Below are 10,226 nucleotides of genomic sequence, written 5' to 3'. Positions count from 1 at the left end.
CATGCTAAGAAAAAAATGATGTTAGGAGTTTTTGGAAAGATGCTTGAAAATGAATATCAATTTCAAACAAGACTTTTTAAACAGAGAGATAAAAAAGTAATTACTTTAATTTGTTATTAAGCACCAGTTAGTGAAGATAAATGCAATGGTCGTAATCAATCTATAAGATACAGTAATATACAAATAGTAAATGTATTTATGAGAATATTTCATTCAACTCATAAACATTTATTTTATTTACAAGTATATTACAGTATTTTACTTACATTTGCTGTTGAATATATAGATTAAATAGTTGCTTTGTCACGATTTCTTCCAGCAAAAATAATTCTACAAAGAGAAAATTTCAGCAATTGCTTATAGTAAGAATTGTTCTGTTTTCCAGCTCGATATTTGTGCCAAAAAAAGATTTTTTGAGTTAATTTTGTTATTCAGGGTGCCATTTTTTTCAACATACTTTTCAGTTGCCATTTTGAATTCCAAAATGGCCGACATTCCACACTAAACTTGTTCATCCATGGTATCATTGGAAAGGGAATGTAATAATTCACTTTATTCCGTTACACCTATATTAATAAATGCATAGTTACATAGTTATTGCAATAAAACAAGTCACATGACCAATAAGGTCAACATGCCATTTCACCAAATACTTTACTGTTTAGTATTATCAGATAGCTTTTTTAATTCTGAATACAGTTTTTTAAGTAATTTTTCAAAATTGTCTACTTAACTACACTTATTTATCTAACCAGCAAATAAAACAAATCTGGATTTTTTAAAAAGTTACGTTTCTGCTCTAGTAGTTTTATTTAATTTAAATTATTACATTTTTGTAAACAAGGATTATTTTCTGTTGCATTTTAAAAATAATTTTATGTAACAACTTGCTTGAATGGTGCTAAAAACAATTTTGCATTGCACCTAAATTTAGCTGCAAAACAATGGTTGTTTGATCTTATTATTTTTTACTTGCACAGCGAAAACCGAGCAAATCGAAGATCTTGACACTAAACTTAACTTATACTAAAGTATTTTCACACACTGAACTTGTTATTATATAACCAGACTGTTAACTGTTACCAAAATGTGAATTAAAAAAATCTGTATTTATCTTAATACTAAGGAGACCTTTTGATTGTACATTTAAAGACAATATGTACATAATTGGAAAATTATGACAAAGAACAATGGAAAATTGGACAGTAATTAGTAAAACTGTATTCAGAATCAAAAAAGCTCGACTCCAACGATACCAAACAGTAAAGTATTTGAGAAAATTACTTGTTGACATTTTGACCTTTATTGGTCACGTGACATTACTTGTTTATTGTTAAATAACTATGTAACTATGCATTTATCGATATGGATTTAATGGGATAAAATGATCAGTGTTACATTCATTCCCTTTCCGATGATGCTATGGATGGCAAATTTTTATTGTGGAATGTTGGCCATTTTGAAATTCAAAATGGTGACAGGGAGTTGGTCGAATAATCTTTTTTAATTCAGCAACTCAAGAATAACAATTAGGAGTAAACATAATTTTATGAAATTAACTTAACTTAACTGCTTATTTTATATATTTTAAAATGGTAAAGTATGAAAAGTACAAGACCATGTAAAGTAAAAAAATTGTCATTGTAGTACATGGATATTCACAGGGCTGAATTGAAGTTACAGTATAATAACATATTAAATAAATGATAGAAAAAAATTCCAAATTTGCTCAAAAAATACTCTTCGCATCACAAGTCTAAAATTTTAGAATTATTAATTTTTAACTGTTAATTAAATTAAAGTTAAAATTAATTAATTGAATAGATTCCTATTAAATGATAGAATAAATACACTGTTAACAAGTTTACATGGTTGTCTGATATATATTTCAGAGTATAGAAGAAGAGCACACAGTTCATGGTGAGAAGAGTTTAATAGTACATGAAGAAATACTTTCTACGTATGAAGACATGGAAATTACTGTTGAAGTATCAAACGAGGAATGGGAAATTCAGGAAAAAAAAACACAAGTAAGTAAATGTATTGTTGTAATGCTGTATATTATACAAATTATGAAGAATATATGTATTAAACAGATGTTTTGCAGCAATACCATATAATAAATCAGTATATAACAGAAATCTCCATTATCCAAGTATATAACACATCTAAGACACCGTTACACCTGTTTTTGGCCCAGGACCAGCGAAATTTAATTGTTTGCGATGAAATTCAAATCATCAACATTTCGCATCATCCTCTCAATGGAAAACCAACAGAGAGTAAATAAGTTTCAAAGAATATAACTAATCTCAATCTAGTGAAACATTTCCTATTTGAAATGGAACAACTTCACAATCAAACATTAACATTCTCGAGACATGGCACAAGGCTTATAGCAACATCAACTTGGTAGAATAAGGAAAAACACAACAGGGCATGTACAAAGCACTATAAGAAGCCAAGCTGTGAAAGCTTTCCACAATCACAGCTAGAACAAGAATTTGCTAACAGCAACACAACTGAAATTGTACCGATAATGGATACATTACTAGGCTATGACTTAATTGGTTTGTTACCCACTGGAAACTGAACTTAACAAAATATTTAAACAAAAGTTGCTTGCCAAATGTTGTCAGAAAAAATAAATGAGGTAAAGGTAAAACATCAATTACGTTAAGAATTACATTTAACATACAGTAATGGAATAGACTTAAAATTGTATGAATTTTTTTTTTTTTTAAATCAATTTTTGGTGTTGCAGAAACATTTTAAAAAGATGATAACGTATCTATAAATGGATATAGATGGTTAAAGAATAGAACTCATAAAGGTGGTATGTCTATACTAATGAGTGGCTAATTATTACAAATAATGAATGTTTGTGAGTTGGATAGCGAGAATATATCATGAGTTGAAAGATTGACTGCTCTATTTTCAAAGAGGCAGAACCGAGTTGAAAATAAAGCAGTCAACTTTTAACTCATGAAATATTCTCTCCATTCAACAAATACGAAATATTCATTATTTGTTTTATAACACGCCTACTTTTATTCAATTTATCCATCGTATATCATTGACGAATGCTAGGACAGAAAGCTAGGTTATAGACGGCGATCAGCCAACAACATTGTGTGGCAAAAAAAACTTGGGTCTATTAACTATTTTCCCTCAACTTTTTGGGTAAATACACCTAGCCTACTAGGCCTACCGCGGCAAGGGCCACTCTGCTTGGCAAATCACAGCCTAGTAGGCCTAGCAAAACAGTCATGTATCAGAAATGACAAGATATAGTGTGGTGTGTGTTTATGTTGTTTTTTTTTTATGGGGCTGCGGTGCAGACAACTGCTTTACTTGTAAATCGTGCAGCAGCTAACGCGATGGGTATTCTGCCACACGATTTACACGCAGTGCTGTTATGCTTTTTTGCTGCGCACTTTTTGCACTCCAGTGCATAATATTGAAAAAATAAAGAGCGCACATGTTACTCATTTGAGCACGTCTGATTGACTACATCCTTGAACTTATTTTATAAAGCGCATTAATTATCGCCATCAGATATCAATTTTTACACACAAACACAACCAATCTGTGGCTATGATTCATGATTTTTAATGTGTCCTACTAAACACCACAAGATACCTACCAGAGCAACAAATCCTACCACCAGAGAGCAGCCACCTGTTTGGAATTGATTATTAATGGTATATAACAAATTTCAATGGTTAATTCTTTCAGAAACTGATAAAATTGAAGTTAAAAATAAATTTCTCAGCGCTGCAATTTCCTAGAATCGAATGCGTTCATCCGTGTCTATTGTGTATTCTATTCAGCGGTCAACTGAGCTGCAACCGATGCATTTATTTGGTCAAATACATTCTTTTGTGTGCACTAACATTTATTATTTATCTTATTCCACCAACAGCGAATCATCGCCACTAACAGGCTGGTTAAAATCTTGATAAAAACTACTTTAAATAAAAAATTTAAATCATTAAAACAAGATGACATCGAAGATAGAAAATGATATTTCAGGTTAAAAGTGATGTAAAATAATAATGGAAAGAAGCGATCAATATTGGTGTTAGTACTTAAGGAATTATATTGTAATTGTGAATTATATATTTAAAAATAAATAACTTATTTGTTAGTCAACTGCTCTCACAGCATTTATTTGGTCAAATAAAATCAGAAATTCTTTTCTGTACACTATAACATTTAATAATAAATAAAACTATACAATATTCACACACTTTTTTTGTTCTTTTTTTTTAATGAAACCATAGAATTGACTAGTACGGTCATTTCAGTAAATCCGACACGCCTTCTGTCAGTGATGGTATTCTGTTTAATAAAGCACGTGTCTTTTTGATCATCTAAAATTGTACCCAAAGTATTTATTTCATACACAATCCAAATGTTATCATTTTCGATTTTCATGTAATTATCATTTAAAATTCGTTTACGCAGTCTGGAGAAAATGTACAAAAACATCTTTAAAAAATTGGTACAAAAATACAAAAGAAAATGATGCACAGAATTAATGAAGGCTATTTTTCAAAACAAGGGTTGGATGCGAAGACGAACATGACTTCCAAAAAATTTCGATTTATTATTAAAGCAAAGAATCTTTAGAGAAAATCCTGATTTTGTTAAAATACGCTATTTTGCCGCCGAAAGCAAACACATGGTTGCCGTTTGATTGGAAAAAAAATTCTAGCGAGTGCATTAACAATATATTAAAATTAGCAACTGACTGGAAAACATTAAAAGTAGCTGACCTGATTGACAAGATAAAGGATCGTGAAACCAACAAGCCATTTTATCCCTTTTGTATGATAAACTTCCACGTTTACTTTTATACCAATTTTTGAAGATGTCGTACATTTTTCTCCAGATGGAACTCTCGACTAAAAATTACAATACAATTAACACAATCATTTTTAATTCATTTTGTTATTAACATGACGATCATAATTATTATTATTGCTGATTCTATGCGATATAAAATACACGGTAATACTTTCTGTTCTTGTGACCATCCCTCTTCTATGATTCTACTCTTTTTTTAAAAGTACGAAAGCCTAACAAATTTTAAAATGATAATCGACTTTTGCCGGGAGAATATTTATTAAATAGAATACCATCACTGACAGAAGGGTGTGTCGGATTACTGGAATGACCGTAGCCAATTCTATGGTTTCATTAAAAAGGGACCAACAAAATATCAACCAAGGAATATAGGTGCATTCAATTTTATTCATTTTTAAATGTTATAGTGTACAAAATGAATTTCTGATTTTATTTGACCAAATAAATGCTGTGAGAGCAGTTGACTGAGTAACAAAAGCCTCAATTATTTTGAAAATTATAGTGATTTATTTGACCAAATAAATGCATCGGTAGCGCCTCACAGTTGACCGCTGAATACAATACACAATAGACACGGATAAACGCGTTCGTTTCGTTACTGTTATGAATATTGAACGCATTCGATTCTGGTGGCTGCTCTCTGATGGTAGGATTTGTTGCTCTGGTAGGTATCTGGTGGTGTTTAGTAGGACCCATCTTTAATTGCAACTTTCAATAACAGTACACAATAATGATTTGTATGGCCTACCTAAGACTCCAATACGTATAAAATATTTCCAAGTTTTAGCAAATTCAGTTTCTATGTCTGGTATCTTTGGAGATTGAGACTAAATTACTACCATGTGGGTTTCTCCCTTCTAATGTTACCTATATCTACCCACCAATCAGCAGTCAGAGACTGGACTGTTCCATAAAAAGAGTAGCACATTTCGCTACAATATTTAAAATCCATTCACTTCTACTTCTTAAAATACAAATGTTCACAAGACAAACATACACAAGTTTTATTACAATTATTTGGAAATGAAGTTATTTGTAATTTGTCATGAGAAAAAAATCATGACTTTTTTTCCGAAACCGACAAGATTTAAACATACTGTTGGACCCTGAGATTGGTAGCATCTTGGCCCCCAAGCTACAACTACTCCACTCCAAAAGTATAGTTTGTATTCACCACAGCAATCAATTTAAAGAACTGAAGCTGTGACATTTTGTATGAGTATCTACCTCTTCTACTTCTTTTTTTCTTAGACTGTCAAGGCTGAAAACCTATGGCGTACAAAATCATTAAAGAAATTTTTTTTAAAAAGAGGTAATTCATCAATAAAGGCAAGAGTGTTACTGTCACAAAAGTCAAATAATATTGATCCAGTGGTTGTGCCTTGTAAGTATTTGAAATGGCAGGACAATGTTAAGTAGCAAATCAAATCTAAATTTATGATGAAATTAATAAAATGTGTAAAACTAATAAATACATTAATAATTCATAAAGTATGTTTATTGTTTTTGGGCGCAAATGTATTTACAAAGAATCTAATCTGTTTTTTCTATTAAAATCTTTATTTTATATTTTATTTGTTACAGTGCCTCCAGGTATGTTATACTCAAGACTTTTGACTTCCTGAGGTCATTCAAAAAAAAAGATTTTTGTCAAAAAATACAGCTAGACCTAAACAAGCCTAGGCTAAGTATATATATCTCTACGGGTGAAATTAATTATAACTAGATTTAATTCGTCAATATGACGAATTATAGGTTATGTGCATTGATTTTTAAGATAATTAATTTTTAAAAGATATATTGATTGATTGATTTTGTCAGAATCTTTAATTATTTATAATATATGAAAGATAGGATCTTGGTACTGTAAATACACTAAACCAGTATCACTGCATATCGAGCCATATACACTTTAATAAAACAATCTGATCAAAGATCCCTTTTATTATGTCATAAACCACCCTTGTTACATATTAATAAAGACATAAGTTACTTTTTCTCTAGATTTCATTATAAATCATACATATAATGTATACACTAAGAAATAAAATTGAACAAACAATACGGATATAACAAAAAACAAGGTCATATAAATGGCTGCAGTCGCATGTTCAAGTTAGTGTTTACCGTCCGACCGACATAGTGAGCTGTAGAGTCGCGTTGCACGCGAACTAAAAATATTATTTCGTTTCAAAAGGTGAGACTCGATCTCGGTACCTCAAATGCTATAGAGGCGATCACAGACCACTGAGCCATTTACACATCCGACTAAAATTTGAAGAAAGATTTTACTATGCAGTAATCACTTTGTTGCAGATAGATGATTACATGCAGCAATAAATCATAATTTTTTACTATGATGACATCTTTATATTTTTTAAATGATGCAACTTTAATATATGAACATTTTAAAGAAGAAGGTTAATGTTAAGTTTGTTATTTCGGTCCAAGAAAATGTCATAGTTTGTTTGATTGTCAACATTTTTTTCATTTAATATGCAATTAATGATGATGTAATAAACTTTTTTCCCCTTAGTTTCATAATTTATATCTAATAATACATTAATTTAAAAATTTAGCATATTTTCACCATTTTGTTAACTCACTTCTGATGTGCTTGTATAACGCGGTTTCAAGTTGAAAAGTGAATAAAATATGATGAAATTGCTAAAAAGAAAGAGAGAGACAACAGGCAAAAATACTGTGCTACAACGTTTAACATGCAAAAATCTGCGCACTCATGGCAATTTCTTAAATGCTTTTATTGCCTGAAACGTACTCTAATTTCACTGAAAATCAATTTTGAAAATTTTAAGTGTACGTATGCATACGTATATGCGCTATTCATAATTGTATTGCCATATGATGAAATATGACCTGAGTACCAAATTTTGTTTAATTATAATACATGCTTGAAGATATGATTACAAACGTGATTTCGTTAAATCGCGAGTAGACTGCGAAATTTTTGATTGCACACCATGAAAAGATAATCCCATCGATTCCTGGCAATAAGGAATATACTCTAAAAATTGAGGTAGCTAGATTAAATTGATCTCAAGATAATTGACGGACAAAATAATGCTAAGGAAAGAATAAATAAATAAATATTCTGACAAAATCCATAAGGTTATATGTAGATATTGTTATATGCATGATAATGTATATAACCTAACGGGCAACGCTGCAACCCTTCATAGTTCATGATGGGAGGTCTTTAAGACCATGTGAGGCCTTGAACATCAAAATTGTTATTTTTGGTGGTCAAGTTATATTTTGTACACATTATATGTAAAAACTAATTCCTAACCTAACTGTCTCCCCAAGTTAATTTTTATTTGTTGAAATGTTTTTCTATCCAATGATAAGTGTTTTAATAATATATAATTAGGTTTTCGACTTGACGTCAAAATATGTAAGTGTAATAACAAAGTGAGAGGCATGCGAGGTATGACAACAGATTATGCAAGGCATCGATTTACCATTCTTATTTCCCATGTGGGAAGCAGCCAACAAAAATCAAATGTATATATAATCAATAATATAAGATATTGTCACACACTTCCTTTGCTTTTCCAAGTCAATACAGTCAGTAAGCGTAATATTCTGGACAACTTACTAACACTATACCACAGTACACAGCATAAGATCATGCACCCATTTAAAGATTATACATAATTATTCTGTATTATAGAGTTCGGTAAGGACCTATTGTTTTGCTAAATCATTTTCTAGATACACCTTTTAAGATCTTAAAATATCTTTATTTTGCAATGCCTGTGCTGATTGCTCGCTCCTTAAAATTGCTAAATTATTAGTCATCATTTGTCAGAGGCTAGCTTACTTTCATGGCACCTATGTCCTAGAGAGAAGTACAAGTTATATGCAGTTGAACTTCTCTGTGAAAACTCAAACAAAAGCTTTCATGTTTGTTCTTCCTATCTAAACCAGTGTACTTTCCATAAGAGAATACAAAACACTTTTTATTTACTTGTATCCGTCAAATAAATAAATAAAATACTGTAAAATGTGTTGGTCTCAGCCTAACCAGTTGTGAGCACCCTTTATAGGCAGATACTTTTCCTGGATCCTGTGGTGTCTGCTTTCCATACCCAAGGCTCAGTTGTACAATAATAATGTTTGGTTTATTTTTAGAGGAAATGAAGCCAACAGAAAGAAAAACTGATCAAGGTATGATTTAAAATAAGTAGTCTCTAATAAATAGTTTGAAAATTGTAGGCCTACCCTTACTCTTTATGAACTTAAGGATAATTAACTTAGTAATTATAAAGTATGTGGCTTGTTTAATGACAACGAATTAGTGGATTTTAAAACACAAGATAATTTATCAATACATGTTCTAAGTAAAACACTAGTTTAATACTAATAGTTTATGTACATTGTTGTCTTTATGAACAATTGAACTTGTAATATTAATGTTTTGTCATATTGTGCATCTTACCATACAAAATCTGGAATATGTATAGCATCTATGTATGTATTATATTGTGAAATTCATTTGTTACAGGTGATGTTGCAACATCAAGTTCAAATCAAGGTGTGTTTTTACATGGTATAATAGATGTTTCGTTGTACAGATTTAACCCAAACTCCTTATTTACAAATACATAAAGCCCAATAAGATCAGTACTGATACATTTGACATTAAAATGTTTAATGTATAACAGGAGCCAAGTCTTCATTTATAACCAATTAGTTAAAAAAATGTTTGAATAACAGTGGTATAAGCAAGATCAGTTTGACTACAATACCTTTTATCTTCAGTATCTGTATTGCTTTTTAAATCCATCTTCCTCCTACTAATTTAACTTCTTTTCATTTCACCATTGCTAACACACCTCTTCATAACTGATCGATGTCACTTGGCTGTCTTACTGCATAATCAAGAAATGATTATAACAAATTATTGTGTATTATTAGTGCTTATCAAAATGATTAAATATTAATAGCATTCAACAAGTTAACCATATACGGTTTAGAACTGTTAGCAAACCTTTTGGTATGTGTTTATGAAGTGTACCACACTCCTTTTTTGTAGATTTAGGTAACCAATTCTGGAATACATGTCACGAAACCTAAGATCACGAAAGCTAAGACCCCCTAAGATTTCGGATCACGAAACCTAAGACCCAAGACCTAAGATTACCATTAGTTCTCTTTTGCACCTGCCTTGTATTTTAACTCTAAATGTGTTAACCAACTTTATCCTCAATACCACACCTTGGAATTAGATGACATTTTTGTTTGATACATTTTTGTTTGATACAATAAAGAAGAAGAAGAAGAAGACGAATCCATAAAATAACAATAAATTGTTTAAATAAATTGATGAT

This window comes from Antedon bifida, chromosome 3, assembly GCF_963402885.1.
Source record: "Antedon bifida chromosome 3, ecAntBifi1.1, whole genome shotgun sequence".
In the NCBI taxonomy this organism is placed as follows: Eukaryota; Metazoa; Echinodermata; class Crinoidea; order Comatulida; family Antedonidae; genus Antedon; species Antedon bifida.
The sequence above is the reverse complement of the archived record's forward strand: the minus strand, read 5'-3'. Positions refer to the sequence as shown.